This window comes from Gorilla gorilla, chromosome X, assembly GCF_029281585.2.
Source record: "Gorilla gorilla gorilla isolate KB3781 chromosome X, NHGRI_mGorGor1-v2.1_pri, whole genome shotgun sequence".
NCBI classification, from domain to species: domain Eukaryota; kingdom Metazoa; phylum Chordata; class Mammalia; order Primates; family Hominidae; genus Gorilla; species Gorilla gorilla.
The window spans coordinates 116,731,306-116,752,967 of record NC_073247.2 but is presented as its reverse complement, the minus strand read 5'-3'; the positions used below and the strand labels follow the sequence as shown (position 1 = coordinate 116,752,967).

The window sequence follows — 21,662 nt, the reverse complement described above, 5'->3', positions numbered from 1 at the left end:
GAGAAACTATGTCTGTCTTGTGTGTCACTATATTTCTAGCACATAGCACCCAACAGACCTTCAAGAAATTTGTAATGAATTGAATTGATCATATAATTCAAAACATCTATGGTTTTTTAGGTAATGATGGCAAGAAGGGAAAAATTACTTCCCCATGTTGCTTATGTATTATTTGAAGAGTTATTACAATTAATGATTAAAAATCACTGTGGTTTTCCTCTTCTCTAGAGTCAATGTCTGCTCTGTAAAACACATGCTTTATCTATGGAGTGCTTTCAAGGTAACGCAGTTTTTCTTTGCGTCCATTTTACTTACATGACATTTTTTAAAATAGCTGGCCAGCTGAATTAATTCCATTGGACCTATTGGCCCAGGGCAGAAAGAAAGAATATCCCTTCAATCTGTCTTCAGCATAACTGTCCCTGGACACTTTTGATTTCTATAGCCTAATTTTGTGAGTCTGGAACACAGTCTAACTTCTATCCTCCTCACTACTGTTCAATTCACTGTCCAAGAAGAATAGTCATCCCAAAGAAAGTGCAAAAAAGAGAAATGGCTAAGGAAAAAGAAAGTGGGATTTTGAGTTTTGCTACAAAAATATATATTAGATGTGCCAGTGTCCAAGTTGCCAGGCTTGTTGATTAGGGTGACTAAATTTATGATTCACATCACCAGAAAAATCAGGAACATATTAGAACATGTATTATGTTGATAATAGTTGATAAGAGAAAAAATATTTATACTCATAATAATGAATACCTTTGTTCCATCTATGTCCATCTGGAATGTTTAGTTAAGGGTTAATCCACTCAAGAGGATGCCAAAATATGACTTGTAAACATAGATACTGTAGGATATGTGGCATGTATGTCTCAGAACTTATCTATCCAAATATATGTTTATAGAGAATCCAAATTTATAAAGGATTCTCTAACTTAGTTATGTTATTTTCCTCTAAGTTTCCACAGCAACTGTGTTTTCTTCTATAAGAGTACTCAGCACACTGTAAATATGTACTTCTTGACTTGTTAATCTTCTCAAATAGACTACAACATCCTTGATGAGAGGGCTAAGACTTCCTCATTTCTGTAACCTCTCTGCCATGAACAAAGTAAATGATGAAAGTAACCTTTCAGCGTGGTAGCCATGGGAGGTAAGCACATGTTCCTGCAATGTTGGAGTTGTTGAAGACTAAAAGAAAAAAAAAAAAACTTTTCTTTTGCAATTTCCTTCAGAATCCCTTTACAAGCTACCCAAGAAGAACAAATGCATTATTGATAATCACACCTAATACACTATCCAAGAATGACAAATTGGCAAAGAACAGATAAAAACATAGTCCACACTTAAACATGACACTAGACATAAATGAATTTCTGATTCAGAAGAACACTGCTAAGCCTTGGGAGACACCATTATGAGTTCTGAGCAGAATTTGGTAAGCATATATTGCTAGTTGACAGCTCTTTCTGAATAAAATGCTAAATTAATTGGAAAACTAAATTTTGTAAGTTGTGCATAAGAAGGACTTAGCATCTTTCTTTTTAATGGTATTTTTGTAGCTTTATCAGCTGATGAATGCATGAGGGGATCAGATGATATGAAAAACACCTATCTTTTGCCCATCTACCATATAATCTAGTATATAAGTAATATCCTTTAACTGATTAGGGCCTAGGGTGTACCCCAAAAGTTCTTCTCTTCTGGGAAATAATACATAACTCTTAATAAGATAACAACATTGTTTTGTGTGTTAATGTTTCTTTTGTTAAAGTAAATTCACTCTTTGCATTAAAATAAATCATGTTGTGTTCTTGTGATTCATTATACATTTGACTGCATTCTGGAGGGCTCTCTCTTTTATCTATCAAGAAATACACAGAGACTGCCCAATAAACCTATAGATGCTTGAGGCATGCTATTTTGGCCTCGTGCAAGTTTTTCATGCAAAGCTCATGAGCAACAAAAATTGTGCCTATTTTCCAAAATACCAACTTTATTTTAAAGTGAGTCACTTCAGAGTAAAGCAAAGTTTACTTTTTAAAAAATGTTGATCTCACTCTAAAAATGTTAACAGTATAATGAATTTCCTCAAAATACATTTTATAAGGGTATTTTGTGCTGAAAAACCACAGCCAATATATGCCCCACCAATAATTTTGCATCAGGGTTGGAAAACTCATACATTCTTCAACATTTACACATACAGAGTTCATTTAGCATTAATTTGATATTATATATTTTTATATGTGCAATACAGACGACTCAGTAATGTGGCTGATTGGAACACGTTGTCAAGGCAGCTGCATTACAGTCCTGTCTCAATACATAGTCTTTTTGTAGCTCACTCAAGGATCAATGCCAGATAACGTCTTTTTTAAATCTTTGTATAACCAGCATATAGAGTCTGGCACATAGTTGATATTAGCAGTTACCATTTACTGAGTGCTTACCATAGCCAGGCACATGCACTTTCCTATTAAATCCTTACTACATCCTTGCAAAGTAGGCTCTGAGAGCCCAACTACGCAGTTGAAGAAATTAAGACAATTAGTTGTTGAGTAATTCACTCAAAGACGTAAATTGTGGTATGGGAAACCAAACCCATGTCTATTCCATTGCAAAGCCAATGCTCTTAAACACCATGGTAGATTGCCCAGAGTAAATGTTTGTTGAATTGAACTGTTAAGCCAAACATCAAAATACTAAAGCCACTTTCATGAAATGGGTTTTATTTGCAATTTTACAATAGAAGCCAAGTATTTTTTACTTTCACTTTTTTGGTAACATCAGCTCAGAAAGTTGAATATGAGTGATTGTACATTTACTTTAAGTGAGTTGTGCATTCAATTTACAAAAGAAAAAAATAGAATCTCAAAATTTTAGGTCTTACATTTCCTGACTATTAGGTTTAGCTATTTTCTTGCCTATTCATTTCCCTTTTGGTAATGGGGCTTTATCACATGTCATATCAATTTATTTTCACAAATAGAGATCTCCTGAATCTCAGATCTGGAACTGTAGCAAATGTTATATAACTGTTTATTGTAATTTTAAATTTAGTTAAAAATATTGGTGGAGGAGCCAAGATGGCCGAATAGGAACAGCTCTGGTCTACAGCTCCCAGCGTGAGCGATGCAGAAGACAGGTGATTTCTGCATTTCCATCTGAGGTACCGGGTTCATCTCACTAGGGAGTGCCAGACAGTGGGCGCAGGTCAGTGGGTGCGCGCACCCAAAGCAGGGCGAGGCATTGCCTCACTCGGGAAGCGCAAGGGGTCAGGGAGTTCCCTTTCCTAGTCAAAGAAAGGGGTGACAGAGGGCACCTGGAAAATCGGGTCACTCCCACCCGAATACTGCGCTTTTCCGACGGGCTTAAAAAACGGCGCACCAGGATATTACATCCTGCACCTAGCTCGGAGGGTCCTACGCCCACGGAGTCTCGCTGATTGCTAGCACAGCAGTCCGAGATCAAACTGCAAGGCGGCAGCGAGGCTGGGGGAGGGGCGCCCCCCATTGCCCAGGCTTGCTTAGGTAAACAAAGCAGCCAGGAAGCTCGAACTGGGTGGAGACCACCACAGCTCAAGGAGGCCTGCCTGCCTGCCTCTGTAGGCTCCACCTCTAGGGGCAGGGCACAGACAAACAAAAAGACAGCAGTAACCTCTGCAGACTTAAATGTCCCTGTCTGACAGCTTTGAAGAGAGCAGTGGTTCTCCCAGCACGCAGCTGGAGATCTGAGAACGGGCAGACTGCCTCCTCAAGTGGGTCCCTGACCCCTGACCCCCCGAGCAGCCTAACTGGGAGGCACCCCCCAGCAGGGGCACACTGACACCTCACAGGGCCCAGTACTCCAACAGACCTGCAGCTGAGGGTCCTGTCTGTTAGAAGGAAAACTAACAAACAGAAAGGACATCCACACCAAAAACCCATCTTTATATCACCATCATCAAAGACCAAAAGTAGATAAAACCACAAAGATGGGGAAAAAACAGAACAGAAAAACTGGAAACTCTAAAAAGCAGAGCACCTCTCCTCCTCCAAAGGAACGCAGTTCCTCACCAGCAACGGAACAAAGCTGGATGGAGAATGACTTTGACGAGCTGAGAGAAGAAGGCTTCAGATGATCAAATTACTCCGAGCTATGGGAGGACATTCAAACCAAAGGCAAAGAAGTTGAAAACTTTGAAAAAAATTTAGAAGAATGTATAACTAGAATAACCAATACAGAGAAGTGCTTAAAGGAGCTAATGGAGCTGAAAACCAAGGCTCGAGAACTACGTGAAGAATGCAGAAGCCTCAGGAGCCGGTGCAATCAACTGGAAGAAAGGGTATCAGCGATGGAAGATGAAATGAATGAAATGAAGCGAGAAGGGAAGTTTAGAGAAAAAAGAATAAAAAGAAATGAGCAAAGCCTCCAAGAAATATGGGACTATGTGAAAAGACCAAATCTACGTCTGATTGGTGTACCTGAAAGTGACGGGGAGAATGGAACCAAGTTGGAAAACACTCTGCAGGATATTATCCAGGAGAACTTCCTCAATCTAGCAAGGCAGGCCAACATTCAGATTCAGGAAATACAGAGAACACCACAAAGATACTCCTCGAGAAGAGCAACTCCAAGACACAAAATTGTCAGATTCACCAAAGTTGAAATGAAGGAAAAAATGTTAAGGGCAGCCAGAGAGAAAGGTCGGGTTACCCTCAAAGGGACGCCCATCAGACTAACAGTGGATCTTTCGGCAGAAACTCTACAAGCCAGAAGAGAGTGGGGGCCAATATTCAACATTCTCAAAGAAAAGAATTTTCAACCCAGAATTTCATATCCAGCCAAACTAAGCTTCATAAGTGAAGGAGAAATAAAATACTTTACAGACAAGCAAATGCTGAGAGATTTTGTCACCACCAGGCCTGCCCTAAAAGAGCTCCTGAAGGAAGCACTAAACATGGAAAGGAAAAACCAGTACAAGCCGCTGCAAAATCATGCCAAAATGTAAAGACCATTGAGGCTAGGAAGAAACTGCATCAACTAACGAGCAAAATAACCAGCTAACATCATAATGACAGGATCAAATTCACACATAACAATATTAACTTTAAATGTAAATGGATTAAATGCTCCAATTAAAAGACACAGACTGGCAAATTGGATAAAGAGTCAAGACCCATCAGTGTGCTGTATTCAGGAAACCCATCTCACGTGCAGAGACACACATAGACTCAAAATAAAAGGATGGAGGAAGATCTACCAAGCAAATGGAAAACAAAAAAAGGCAGGGGTTGCAATCCTAATCTCTGATAAAACAGACTTTAAACCAACAAAGATCAAAAGAGACAAAGAAGGCCATGACATAATGGTAAAGGGATCAATTCAACAAGAAGAGCTAACTATCCTAAATATATATGCACCCAATATAGGAGCACCCAGATTCATAAAGCAAGTCCTGAGTGACCTACAAAGAGACTTAGACTCCCACACATTAATAATGGGAGACTTTAACACCCCACTGTCAACATTAGACAGATCAACGAGACAGCAAGTCAACAAGGATACCCAGGAATTGAACTCAGCTCTGCACCAAGCGGACCTAATAGACATCTACAGAACTCTCCACCCCAAATCAACAGAATATACATTTTTTTCAGCACCACACCACACCTATTCCAAAATTGACCACATACTTGGAAGTAAAGCTCTCCTCAGCAAATGTAAAATAACAGAAATTATAACAAACTATCTCTCAGACCACAGTGCAATCAAACTAGAACTCAGGATTAAGAATCTCACTCAAAACCACTCAACTACATGGAAACTGAACAACCTGCTCCTGAATGACTACTGGCTACATAACGAAATGAAGGCAGAAATAAAGATGTTCTTTGAAACCAATGAGAACAAAGACACAACATACCAGAATCTCTGGGACATATTCAAAGCAGTGTGTAGAGGGAAATTTATAGCACTAAATGCCCACAAGTGAAAGCAGGAAAGATCCAAAATTGACACCCTAACATCACAATTGAAAGAACTAGAAAAGCAAGAGCAAACACATTCAAAAGCTAGCAGAAGGCAAGAAATAACTAAAATCAGAGCAGAACTGAAGGAAATAGAGACACAAAAAACCCTTCAAAAAATTAATGAATCCAGGAGCTGGTTTTTTGAAAGGATCAACAAAATAGATAGACTGCTAGCAAGACTAATAAAGAAAAAGAGAGAGAAGAATCAAATAGATGTAATAAAAAATGATAAAGGAGATATCACCACTGATCCCACCGAAATACAAACTACCATCAGAGAATACTACAAGCACCTCTACGCAAATAAACTAGAAAATCTAGAAGAAATGGATAAATTCCTCGACACATACACCCTCCCAAGACTAAACCAGGAAGAAGTTGAATCTCTGAAGAGACCAATAACAGGAGCTGAAATTGTGGCAATAATCAATAGCTTACCAACCAAAAAGAGTCCAGGACCAGATGGATTCACAGCTGAATTCTACCAGAGGTACAAGGAGGAACTGGTACCATTCCTTCTGAAACTATTCCAATCAATAGAAAAAGAGGGAATCCTCCCTAACTCATTTTATGAGGCCAGCATCATCCTGATACCAAAGCCTGGCAGAGACACAACAAAAAAAGAGAATTTTACACCAATATCATTGATAAACAATGATGCAAAAATCCTCAATAAAATACTGGCAAATCGAATCCAGCAGCACATCAAAAAGCTTATCCACCATGATCAAGTGGGCTTCATCCCTGGGATGCAAGGCTGGTTCAACATACACAAATCAATAAACGTAATCCAGCATATAAACAGAACCAAAGACAAAAACCACATGATTATCTCAATAGATGCAGAAAAGGCCTTTGACAAAATTCAACAACCTTCATGCTAAAATCTCTCAATAAATTAGGTATTGATGGGACGTATCTCAAAATAATAAGAGCTATCTATGACAAACCCACAGCCAATATCATACTGAATGGGCAAAAACTGGAAGCATTCCCTTTGAAAATGGGCACAAGACAGGGATGCCTTCTCTCACCACTCCTATTCAATATAGTGTTGGAAGTTCTGGCCAGGGCAATTAGGCAGGAGAAGGAAATAAAGGGTATTCAATTAGGAAAAGAGGGAGTCAAATTGTCCCTGTTTGCAGATGACATGATTGTATATCTAGAAAACCCCATTGTCTCAGCCCAAAATCTCCTCAAGCTGATAAGCAACTTCAGCAAAGTCTCAGGATACAAAATCAATGTACAAAAATCACAAGCATTCTTATACAGCAACAACAGACAAACAGAGAGCCAAATCATGAGTGAACTCCCATTCACAATTGCTTCAAAGAGAATAAAATACCTAGGAATCCAACTTACAAGGGATGTGAAGGACCTCTTCAAGGAGAACTACAAACCACTGCTCAAGGAAATAAAAGAGGATACAAACAAATGGAAGAATATTCCATGCTCATGGGTAGGAAGAATCAATATCGTGAAAATGGCCTCACTGCCCAAGGTAATTTACAGATTCAATGCCATCCCCATCAAGCTACCAATGACTTTCTTCACAGAATTGGAAAAAACTACTTTAAAGTTCATATGGAACTTAAAAAGAGCCCGCATCGCCAAGTCAATCCTAAGCCAAAAGAAGAAAGCCAGAGGCATCACACTACCTGACTTCAAACTATACTACAAGGCTACAGTAACCAAAACAGCATGGTACTGGTACCAAAACAGATATATAGACCAATGGAACAGAACAGAGCCCTCAGAAATAATGCTGCATATCTACAACTATCTGATCTTTGACAAACCTGACAAAAACAAGCAATGGGGAAAGGATTCCCTATTTAATAAATGGTGCTGGGAAAACTGGCTAGTCATATGTAGAAAGCTGAAACTGGATCCCTTCCTTACACCTTATACAAAAATCAATTCAAGATGGATTAAAGACTTAAACATTAGACCTAAAACCATAAAAACCCTAGAAGAAAACCTAGGCAATACCATTCAGGACATAGGCATGGGCAAGGACTTCATGTCTAAAACACCAAAAGCAATGGCAACAAAAGCCAAAATTGACAAATGGGATCTAATTAAACTAAAGAGCTTCTGCACAGCAAAAGAAACCACCATCAGAGTGAACAGGCAACCTACACAATGGGAGAAAATTTTCACAACCTACTCATCTGACAAAGGGCTAATATCCAGAATCTACAATGAACTCAAACAAATTTACAAGAAAAAAACAAACAACCCCATGAAAAAATGGGCGAAGGACAGGAACAGACACTTCTCAAAAGAAGACATTTATGCAGCCAAAAAACACATGAAAAAATGCTCATCATCACTGGCCATCAGAGAAATGCAAATCAAAACCACAGTGAGATACCATCTCACACCAGTTAGAATGGCAATCATTAAAAAGTCAGGAAACCACAGGTGCTGGAGAGGATGTGGAGAAATAGGAACACTTTTACACTGTTGGTGGGATTGTAAACTAGTTCAACCATTGTGGAAGTCAGTGTGGCGATTCCTCAGGGATCTAGAGCTAGAAATACCATTTGACACAGCCATCCCATTACTGGGTATATACCCAAAGGACTATAAATCATGCTGCTATGAAGACACACACACACGTATGTTTATTGCGGCATTATTCACAATAGCAAAGACTTGGAACCAACCCAAATGTCCAACAATGATAGACCGGATTAAGAAAATGTGGCACATATACACCATGGAATACTATGCAGCCATAAAAAATGATGAGTTCATGTCCTTTGTAGGGACATGGATGAAATTGGAAATCATCATTCTCAGTAAACTATCGCAAGAACAAAAAACCAAACACTGCCTATTCTCACTCATAGGTGGGAATTGAGCAATGAGAACACATGGACACAGGAAGGGGAACATCACACTCTGGGGACTGTTGTGGGGTGGGGGGAGCGGGGACGGATAGCATTGGGAGATATACTTAATGCTAGATGATGAGTTAGTGGGTGCAGCACACCAGCATGTCACATGTATACATATGTAACTAACCTGCACATTGTGCACATGTACCCTAAAACTTAAAGTATAATAATAATTTTTTAAAAAAGTTTTTACATTAAAAAAAGTCATTGTGAAGATGCACAAAGCATGGAATATAAAAAAATAATAAATGATAATTTGGACTTTGTAAAAAAAATATTAAATCAGCATCCATCTTATGAAACCATATTTATGATTTTTTCTTTAAAAATGGGACTTCTTTTATAATCCTGAAAAAGAAAAAAAATCATGTATCCATCTGATTCCAACCTAAGGCAACAACAAAAAAAAAGAAAGTGAGTTGTATGAAGTTCAAAAAAGGTCTATATAGTTTGGAGCACATTAACACTCACCCATGACTAATACTGAATCACATCAAAGAAAGATGTGTTAATAATATATACTTATTGCAATAGGACCATAATTAATGAAACTGCTCATTGGCCTATTCTAAAATTTTGTCTTGCTGAGCATTAACAAACATTTATATTATTCGTATACACTATACATTTCACTTTGGGTGCATGTAAAAGAAGGCATACATTAAGTTATTAAAATTAACTGGTACCCATTTGTAAAGACACCATTGCCCTAAGATTCTTATTTCCAAAGAAATCAATGAACCCTGTATATCATACACTTGATTCTAATTAGCAGCAGATAATGCGGTGATTGCTAAACCTGTTGGGCAAAGTACTGGATTTGATCATTTAAACATTTTCTTAGTTATGAGTATATATTATTCTATCTTATGAAACCTTTGCAAAAATGTAGGGCTCAGTAGGATAATAGTCTTAACCATGGTGTAGAGACTTTACTAAATATTTTAGGCATTTGTGAATGTGAACACTCTCAAACCAACAGTACATTATTATGTTAAATAGTAACAATTATTATATTTACTAAGTTCTTATGTTTTTCTTTAAACTTTATTTTGTCATTTTCCTCATTTTCTTTCCCACCATTATACTATTCACCCTTCCTTATTTAGTAACCTCAATTACCTTATGTCACAGCCAAATGAACTAGCATTTATTAAGCACCCACTAAATGACAGGCACTTTATGCGTATGTAAAATGTAATGCTCCAAACACATTTTACAGCCAGGATAGAGGCAGGTGGAAGAGAAAGAGCAGGCAGAGGACCAAGATTGGTTCTGGCCATATGCTAATTACTTTTCAAATTATTTATCTATTCCTTACAACTTTTAAAGTAGGTCTTATCACCATTTTACAGTTAACAGAAATAAGGATCAGTGACACTGACTTCCCTAAAGCCACAAAGTTAGTTAGTAGCTGAGGCAGAATTTCAACCCAGGTCTTTATGACCCAGAAACCTGTGCTTCGTCCAGCACACATTAATGTCTCCTCTAAGATATATACAGAAGAGGAATATTTCTCTGAATTATTAGATTAAAAAATCCCGAGGCACAGAAATTAAATAATTAGTCTAAGATCATATAATAAGTTAATGAGATAGCTGAAAATAAGGCCTAGGAAAAGAAATCCTAAACCAGCGTTTCCCACTAGATTTCATATAACTTAGAGTATAAGTGCCAGTTCTAAGGAGGCAGCATTGTCCTCATAAATTAAATGTAAAATTTAGACTAATGAGACTCTGAGGTTGACAATTTATATAGAAGAGTCATTTAAATCTCAAATTCTGAAATTAAAGTTCTCATAGCAAGATCAATTTGTGCTAATTGTGCACATATATTATTTTGCTTTCTTTGCTAGGCTGTAAAAGATCTATTTTCAGAGACAAGTTAATCCTGAGAAGAGAACAAAGTCATAAGAAATTTTTAAAAATACACTCAGTGTGAAATATGAGTGATAATTAAATGTTATCATAATCCAAACTTTCATATAAAATGTCCTTGATTTTACTCTAGAGGAGATGTTTAGAAAAGAAAGAAGAGAAAAATCCGGAAATGAAAGTCCTTCTTGCTTTTCTACTAGAGGAGGTATAAATATTCAAAATGTTTTTAGAAAGTGATAAAGACTACTCCTTGGTATTTAGAGTTGGAAATGTTTGTGGATAATGGGCATATTGTTAAAGAACAGCTACTTGGTGATTGTCATAAATTGTACATTAGTCTAGTCAGAAAACACACACCACACATCCTATGAAAGGATGTGTTTCGTTTGTTTGTTTTGGTAAATCCACATCAGCTACTTCCACACATGAGGAGCCACTTTCAGGGTCACTAAAAATAATAGAAACTATTTCCTGACATAGTATTATTTGTTTACTGACCAAATATTTATTGAGTGCTAATCCTGTGCTATGTGCTGGTCTTAATTTCCGGCACAGTGAATACATAAAGTGAACAAACTAGTCAGAAATCTCTGCCCTCATGAAACTTGCATTATAATGGGGAAAGACAGTTTAAAACGAACAGGATAGGTAAGTAAATTTTATAGTATGTTAGGTAGTGGTTTTACAGAAACAAAAGAGTAGGCAGGAGATCTGTGGTTCTGAGTAGTTGCAATTTTAAGTGGTGTGGTTGATGTGGCTGTCACTAAGAAGGAAGAAGACTTATGAACAAAGACTAGAAGGAGGAGGTGGGGGCAATCATATGCATATCAGGGGACGAACATTCCAGGTAGGGGAAACAATATAAAAGCCCTAACGGGGTTAGCATGCCTGAAATATGAAAGAAGATTAATCAAGGTGACTCAAAGATTTCAACTGGAGAAACAGAAAAGATGGATTAGTCATTAACTGAGAAGAAAAGATGGGATAAATCAGAATTTGGAAGCAAGATAAGTTTAGTTTGGGAAACATTAACTGTGAGATATCTATTAGACATCCAAATGGAAACAATGCGTAGTCAAGTTGGTTATACAAGTCTGGAGCTCTGGAGAGAAGTCCGGCCTAGAGACACAAATTATGGAGTCATCAACATAAACATGCTTAAAACAATGAAATTGGATAAGATCACCAAGGGAATCTGCAGATAGAAATGAGAATGGTATGAGGCCAGCATCATCCTGTTACCAAAGCCGGGCAGAGACACAATAAAAAAAAGAGAATTTGAGACCAATATCCCTGATGAACATCGATGAAAAATCCTCAATAAAATACTGGCAAACAGAATCCAGCAGCACATCAAAAAGCTTATCCACCACGAACAAGTTGGCTTCATCCCTGGGATGCAAGGCTGGTTCAACATATGCAAATCAATAAATGTAATCCACCATATAAACAGAACCAAAGACAAAAACCACATGATTAACTCAATAGATGCAGAAAAGGCCTTCGATAAAATTCAACACCCTTCATGCTAAAAACTCTCAATAAACTAGGTATTGATGGGACATATCTCAAAATAATAAGAGCTATTTATGACAAACCCACAGCCAATATCATACTGAATAGGCACAAACTGGAAGCATTCCTTTTGAAAACTGGCACAAGACAGGGATGCCCTTTCTCACCACTCCTATTCAACATAGTGTTGGAAGTTCTGGCCAGGGCAATTAGGCAGGAGAAAGAAATAAAGGCTGTTCAACTAGGAAAAGAGGAAGTCAAACTGTCCCTTTTTGCAGACGACATGATTGTATATTTAGAAAACCCCATCATTTAAGCCCAAAATCTCCTGAAGCTGATAAGCAACTTCAGCAGTCTCAGGATACAAAATCAATGTGCAAAAATCACAAGCATTCCTATACACCAATAACAGACAGAGAGCCAAATCATGAGTGAACTCCCATTCACAATTGCTTCAAAGAGAATAAAATACCTAGGAATCCAACTGACAAGGGATATGAAGGACCTCTTCAAGAAGAACCACAAACCACTGATCAAGGAAATAAAAGAGGACACAAACAAATGGAAGAACATTCCATGCTCATGGATAGGAAGACTCAATATTGTGAAAATGGCAATACCGCCCAAGCTAATTTACAGATTCAATGCCATCCCCATCAAGCTACCAATGACTTTCTTCACAGAATTGGAAAAAACTACTTTAAAGTTCATATCGAACCAAAAAAGAACCTGCATTTCCAAGATGATCCTAAGCCAAAAGAACAAAGCTCGAGGCATCATGCTACCTGACTTCAAACTATACTACAAGGCTACAGTAACCAAAACAGCATGGTACTGGTACCAAAACAAAGATACAGACCAATGGAACAGAACAGAGCCCTCAGAAATAATACCACACATCTACAACCATCTGATCTTTGACAAACCTGAGAAAAACAAGAAATGGGGAAAGGATTCCCTATTTAATAAGTGGTGCTGGGAAAACTGGCTAGCCATATATAGAAAGCTGAATCTGGATCCCTTCCTTATGCCTTATACAACAATTAATTCAAGATGGATTAAATACTTACATGTTAGACCTAAAACCATAAAAACCCTAGAAGAAAACCTAGGCAATACCATTCAGGACATGGGCATGGGCAAGGACTTCTTGACTAAAACACCAAAAGCAATGGCAACAAAAGCCAAAATTGACAAATGAGATCTAATCAAACTAAAGAGCTTCTGCACAGCAAAAGAAACCACCATCAGAGTGAACAGGCAATCTACAGAATGGGAGAAAATTTTTACAATCTACCCGTCTGACAAAGGGCTAATATCCAGAATCTACAAAGAACTTAAACAAATTTACAAGAAAAAATCAAAAAACCCATCAAAAAGTGGGCGAAGGGCATGAACAGACACTTCTCAAAAGACATTTATGCAGCCAACAGACACATGAAAAAATGCTCCTCATCACTGACCATCAGAGAAATACAAATCAAAACCACAATGAGATACCTTCTCACATCAGTTAGAATGGCAATCATTAAAAAGTCAGGAAAAAACAGGTGCTGGGGAGGATGTGGAGAAATAGGAACACTTTTATACTGTTGGTGGGACTGTAAATTAGTTCAACCATTGTGGAAGACAGTGTGGCGATTCCCCAAGGATCTAGAACTAGAAATACCATTTGACCCAGCCATTCCATTACTGGGTATATACCCAAAGGATTATAAATCATGCTGCTATAAAGACACATGCACACATATGTTTATTGCGGCACTATTCACAATAGCAAAGACTTGGAACCAACCCAAATGTCCATCAATGATAGACTGGATTAAGAAAATGTGGCACATATACACCATGGATTACTATGCAGCCATAAAAAAGGATAAGTTCATGTCCTCTGTAGGGAAATGGAGCAAACTATTGCAAGGACAGAAAACCAAACACCACATGTTCTCACTCATAGGTGGGAATTGAACAATGAGAACACTTGGACACAGGGTGGGGAACGTCACACACCAGGGCATGTTGTGGGGTTGGGGGAGGAGGAGGGATAGCATTAGGAGATATACCTAATGTAAATGATGAGTTAATGGGTGCAGCACACCAACATGGCGCATGTATACATACATAACAAACCTGCACGTTGTGCACATATACCCTAGAACTTAAAGTATAATAAAATAAAATTAAATTAAAAATCAATGTAAAAAAAAAAAAGAAATGAGAATGGGTCCAACAACTAGCCCTGAAGCACTCCAATGTTCAGAGATCCAAGAAAAGTATACGAACTAGAGAAGGAAACCAAGATTAAAGGTCCAGTGAGACCAGAGCCAAAATAAACCCCCAAATAAGAAATTAGTCTGTATTTCTTTAACATTCACAACAAAATCTTGAGACCTAACTTCTCCCAAGTATCTTCTAGTGGGGCATTTACTTTAATTGCCACAAGTCAGGGATAATACTAATATTGCTTTATATTTCCCCTAGAACTTTTTGAAAGTATGCTGGTAATATAATTTTAAATACCTTTACATATTTCTCCAAAACAGGTCACTTGAAAATATGTATATCTACATATGAACAAATATCCATCCACATATAGCCTATATTATTATCATATGATGTACCAATTTTGAGGTGTACAATATTGCTATTGATGATTTAAGCTGAAAAATCATAAAATACTGAGAAGCTTTAACAGGATAATCCCTGCCTTTTAAAAATATGCTTCATATTAAAGAAGAGGAACTTACGGATATTTGTGTATTAACCAAATAGTGATTGTCATTTTTATCAGCTTTACTGAGATATAATTCACATACTATACAACTAATACATTTTAAACATGCAATTCAATGTTTTTAGTATATTCACAGATATGTGCAACTATCACTACAGCCAATTTTCCAAAATTTTCATCACAAAAAAGATATATCCTTTACCCTTTAGCTGTCATAGCCCTACCCTCCCACCTCCCCAGACCTAAAAGACTATGAATTTACTTCCTTTCTCTATAGGTTTGTCTATTCCGGACTTTTCATACCAATGAAATCAGATAATATACGGTTTAGGTTACTGGCTTCCTTTACTTAACATGTTTTTAAGGTTCATTCATGTTGTAGCATGTATCACAACTTTATTGCTTTGAATGGACCAATAATATTCCATTATACAGACCTACCATATATCACAACTTTATTGCTGTGAATGGACCAGTAATATTCCATTATACAGACCTACCATATTTTCTTTATCCATTCATCTGTTGATAGACACTTGGATTGTTTCCACCTTTTGATTACTGTGAATAGTGCCACCATGAACATTCCCATGGAATTTTTTGTTTGAAAACCTGTTTTGAATTATTTTTGGTATATACCTCAACTTTGGTTTTCAAAACAAAAATATTTCTGCCCTTTAAAAATTATAAGCATTATTTTTCACCTCTTTCTTATAAGAAAATAAAAAGTTGGGCAGATTCAGGGATTAGGTTTAATATTTACTAAACAACCAAAAAAAAAGGCTGCTTAAAATAAATTGAGATCTCTAGGTTTAAAAAAGTCAAATAGGCTTCCCAACTAAAGGATTTATCAAATCCCATAAAATGCTAGCATGTGGCCCAGTGTGGTGGCTCACGCCTGTAATCCCAGCACTTTGGGAGGCTGAGGTGGGTGGATCATCTGAGGTCAGGAGTTTGAGACCACCCTGGCCAACATGGCGAAACCCCATCTCTACTAACCATACAAAAATTAGCTGGGCATGGTGGTGCATGCCTGGAGTCCCAGCTAATTGTGAGGCTGAGGCAGGAGGATTGCTTGAATCCAGGAGGCAGAGTTTGCAATGAGCCAAGATCGCACCACTGCGCTCCAGCCTGGGCAACAGAGTAAGACTCCATCTCAAAAAAAAAAAAAAAAAAAAAAAAAAGCTAGCATGCATTGTTGATTATCTCTGAGAGACAATCCAGCATTTCCCTAACTTATTTGCTTCTAGAACCCTTTCTTGTGGAGTGTTGTACAAGACAAATATTTCAATGAATTACACATTGCAAACACTGATGTAAAGTAATGACTACATTCATAATGGTTATTTATCAATTATTTGTGAAATGTGCAAATGCTATTTTCCCATGACACCACTTTCCTTTTTTCCTTGGTCACTTGTTAGAAGAATCAACATTCAGAGGGTCAGATTACACAAAGAAACCAACAGCTCCCATGCCTCCAATTAAACGCCACGGCCAGCCTCCTACCTTGCCATTTAATCAACCATGTGGATGCTATTACTGGTTTGTTTTTTTTTTTTGTATACTCTAGTGAATTTAATATCAGCACTTAATGAACCTGCTCACTAAACTAGAGCAGAAAACAAAAGGGAAAGAAGAGTGAATAATTCATTATATAAATTTAGAATTAGAATCATTTCACAGAAGCAAAGTCATTTTTATCACCCATAATTTAACAAATCTGCATTCATAATATTGAAGATATTTGTACATTGCATTTCAGACACAGGCAACACAGGGTTCCATTGTCACACACTGTTGACAGGTATCTTGAAGAAAACTCTAATTGCTATTAGAAGATTCCAAATTTCAATATTTTGTCCTGATTATCAGAGAATAAAAGATAAAGCAATAATCAAATAATAGCACCATATTGATATTGGACAAGAATTCTAATAAAGCAGTAATGTCTTTGCCAACAATTTTCATCCATAATTATGAACTATTTTGTTGTCCAGAAGCTTAAATAGGTCACATCATAAGAGAAATTTCTGAACAAGTGCTTCCTGCCCAAAATAAATATGTTTATATCCAATTCATTCAGATGATTGTTTATCTAAACCAGATTGTAATGTTTTCAATATTACTGGCTTACTGTTTAAACTTTTTCAAGCTTTGTGTTTAATCAAAACTTAAAGTCATTTGCATCCAGATATCACAAATCATATAATGCAAAGTGCTCTGTCTGGACAACCAAATGGAAATCAGCAGCTGAATAAATGAGGTGGCTGCCTGTAATTTAGGATTTACTATCTTATACACTTCATGCTTGCCAACTACATTCATTTTAAACTAAAAGTAATATGCAGCTAAAGGTAAAGATGTCCAAATCACTACTTTAGTAAGATAGAAAATGAAATGGCTTACTTTTATACAAAAATGTATAAATGCATTAATGATCAACATAACCCTGTCACACTGCAAAAGAGCTTAAAGATGGTAATGGGAGGAGCAATATGTTTCCAAATTCTGTGTTGACAATTTCTAGAGACACCTTGATTGGTATTATAACTTATTGTGACTGCAACAGCCAGATGTTCATCAAAAATTCATGCCTGCCACCCACTCCCCATGCCTTAATGTAGTGATGTTGCTGGAAGGCAGTTGCCTAGTCAGATACTGCAATTCCCAGCCAATCCTTGGATCCAGGTGTGGCCAAGTAAACAATTCTTGCCAATGGAATGTGAACAGAAGTGATGGGTGTCACTTTCAAATGGGAGTTTGTAGTAACTGGGTATGTCTTCTCCACTCTCTCCTTTTCCATCCTTGGGCTAGATACAGAAGACTCTGAAAGCTCTATGGGAAGGTCACAGCATAGAAGATATCTAGCCTCCTGAATCATCTTTTGGAGGAAAGCTACTTACTTACTTGCTGACACCTGTAATGGATAATGGACCATTACTTGAATAAGAAGTAATCTTGTATTGTGCAAAGTCACTGAAATTTGAGGATTTACTTGATACAGCAGCTATTACTATCCTAATAAATACATTTCTTACAATAGCATTTTCCCCTCTCAATTAAAGGTCTATACAGACTTGAGTCAAGACATATGAGCAAACTCAGCAGGCTAATAATTTGGTAGCTCTTCAAACCAAATGTTTAAAAGTATTTGTTCAACATCTATTGAAGAAGCAGGCTGAGCCCTGTGTGGAGATGGAGAAAGCACATGGAGAAAAGAAAGATCACTGGAGGCAGAGCCCAGTCTCTCTGCTCTAAGCAATACAACTCTATCTACCAATTCATCTGCCTTATCACATGTACTACTTTCCCACTTAAGAGTCTGGTAAGGTTGGGCGCGGTGGCTCATGCCTGTAATCCCAGCACTTTGGGAGGCCGAGGCGGGTGCATCACGAGGTCAGGAGATCGAGACCATTCTGGCTAACACGGTGAAACCCCGTCTCTACTAAAAATACAAAAAAAATTAGCCACGCGTGGTGGCGGGCGCCTGTAGGCTGAGGTAGGAGAATAGCGTGAACCTGAGAGGCGGAGCTTGCAGTGAGACGAGATTGCGCCATTGCACTCTAGCCTGGGCAACCGAGCGGGACTCCATCTCAAAAAAAAAAAAAAAAAAGAGTCTGGTAAATGCAATTTTCTCCATCTGCTTATATCTCCAGTGATATTTTAGTACCTGTGAAATATTTTTGCTTCTATAGATTGGTACCCAGGGCAGCTGCCCAGCTGACAGGTCCCTTAAATTAGCTCTAAATCTATGTCTTGCATCCTGAAGTGTGCTTTATAGCACTGTTTCTCAAGCATTTTTGACCTTAACCCATAGAACAAAATACACTTTAGGTTGGACCCAGTACACTCCTATGTTTGTTTCATGAAAACGTACTTGCCTTCCTATATGTGATACACCCTGATATATTCTGTGTCATTTTTAAAGTGCTGGTTGCAAACCACTAAATTGAGTTCATAATCCAGGAATGGGTCATAATCCACAGTTTGAAAAATACTCTTGGATGGACGCTACTGCCTGGTATATGGCTTTGTCTTTTGGAACAGGAGAAGGGAAATAAATTTGACAGGGAATGAAATGGGAGAAGACAGGTAATGGTGCTTTTGAAAGGGGAGGGAAAAGCATAGTATCAATGAATGTACAACACAACATTAGCTATGCCCGGTGTAGAATATGCTTTCAATGGACAAGTTTGAGCTCGGTAGAAACCACAGAGGTTAAGGCAGCTCATCTGTAGAAGAACAGATACACGTTGCCCCAGTAAGAGCAATGACAGAGGTTTTAGTTCTGAATATATGCATGGAAGATGTTGACAAAACTTGGAAAACAGAGCCAAGGACACCTAAATTTAGAATTTTCTGCTCTTAGTAGACTACATTCTTGCCCTGTCACAATAGTTACATGCACATTAACAAAGTTTCCAAGAACTGAGATCCTGTAAGATCATATTGAATTTCAGTCTTGGAAAGTATTCAGTCCACTCTGTGCCTACTAAGAAAGTAGAACAGAATAAATGAAAAAAACATTTTGGCTCTGCAAGTATGGCACACTTTACAAGTGAAAATGATCACTGAAGAGTATATTTATGGATAAAGCAGATGATATGTTAATTTTCACATGTTTGAAGGAAAGCCTCGGCTAGAAGTCACAAATTCTCCCAAGAGGAATACATATATTGTTCTATGAAGCTTTCTTTCAATTTTCTTGCTGCCATAAAAATTATGCTCTCTGGTTTCACTGGCCAAAAATATTGTAAACTTTGGCACACTTTATAACAAAGTTTTCCTTTTGTTTTTAATATGCAAATACCTTTAGATTATATAGGATTTTCCAAGTCTTAATGAAATGACTGAGATTATAAAACCAAAAAAAATGTCAAAAGTCACACATGGGCAATTCATAGAGAAAGAACTACAATTGGCCCCAATAAATATTTGAAATAAATGTTCAAATTGATGTGCAAAGTAATGGAATTTAAAACAACTGGAATTTTTACCAATGAAATTAATACAGAATTGAATGTAAAATAATGTTACTGAGAGACTGCTGAGACTGGTATATTTGTTGGAGCATCAAACATAACAAAAAATTATGAACAATCTAGGTATATCACAATTGTGGATTGTTGAGTATAATAGCAACAATATTATTAGGCACAGTGTCCCCTAAGTGCTAGACCTTTTATTAAGCATTTTATATAAACTACCTCATTTAATTTTCAAAGGGCCCTATGAGGTAGCTGTGGAAACAGATTCAGAAGAGTTACTGATCTCATTGAAATCCACACAACTACTAAGTGGTAAAACTGGCCTGACTCCGCAGCACAAGGTTTTAGGCACTATATATTTTTCTGCTGTTATTTCGTATTATTTACAATCCCTGTTGGCTATCTATATTTGTATGCCAAACAAATATGTGATTATGCATGAAGATGCCATTTGCAGTAGCATCTATGACTTTAAAAGAAACTTTAGAGCATGTGGCTTTCTTCTCCCTTTTCACTAATTTTACCTAGACTACGATGAGCCTATTCAAGTTGTTTGACAACTCAGGAAACTGTTTTTTTAAATATATGCTTCATTATGGCTTTAGTTGTTTTTATTTCTTTCTTAGGAATACTTAAAATTATTAAACTGGATATCCATTCTTCAGATTTATCATCTTCTCCCTCATGAGTCTTATCTTCGTCTTTTTCACTGCTTTCTGAGATGATTTTTCAAGTATATATGACATTCTCACTGATCTGATTTTCAGCATTGTCAATTCTGCTCTCTGCAGCCTCCACTGATAATAATCATCTGTGGTTGAGTTTCAATTTCTTGTAATTTTTCCTTATCTTGATTATCTCACATTTTTAATAGTCTCATTTTGTTGCCTAATTTTTATTAGTTCCTTGATTATCTTCATTGTGTCTTGATTTGTTCCTTGATGGCAGAGGTTTTAAACTGAAGTTCATAGGCTTCAGAGGATATGTAAAACCCCAGAAATGGAATGCAAAAAAAAAAAAGTTGTGAGTGTATTTACAAATTTGTTTTATATGAGGAAAGAGTCCAGAATTTCCCCAAAAAAGAAAATTTTATAAGTGTCACATGACCTAACAAAAGATTGTGAACACCTACATTTTACAGTCTGCTTTTTCATAAAAGCTATGTTATCTTGCATTTTAGCTAAAATAATCAATTTCTAATATTTTTTCTGATTCCTTTAAAAACCCATTTTTATAAATGTGTTCTTTCTTGAAATCTCCAAAATAATTTGCCTTTAGCCCATTTGCAAATTTTCCATATGTTCCACATTGTTTTTTCTTTCATTGCTTATTTTCAAAGGAGCTCCAATCTATCTTGATCCCATGCTTGCCAATACTTAGGAGACAACAATTGTCCTAGGTTAAGCTCAAACTGGGTTTTAGATAAATCCCCTTCTCGAGTATGCAACGGGAAAATAGGTTGATGTATATATCTCATATTTTCAACTGTCTGTTCTTGGTGTCTAACTTGATTTCATTAATACACCTTCTTTGGACTAAGATTGGATCCTCTCCTGACCCAACTGACTGATTTATTGATAATCAGAACTGATGGAATACATGAAAAACTAGAATACCCAGAATAC

At 37.1% G+C, this 21,662-nt stretch overlaps 1 protein-coding gene across 1 annotated transcript in view; it reads right to left on the bottom strand.

Moving 5' to 3' along the window:
• IL1RAPL2 (interleukin 1 receptor accessory protein like 2) overlaps positions 1 to 21,662 on the bottom strand; it is a 1,227,386-nt gene that overhangs the window by 814,589 nt on the left and 391,135 nt on the right. The gene's annotated exons all lie outside the window — the stretch shown is intronic.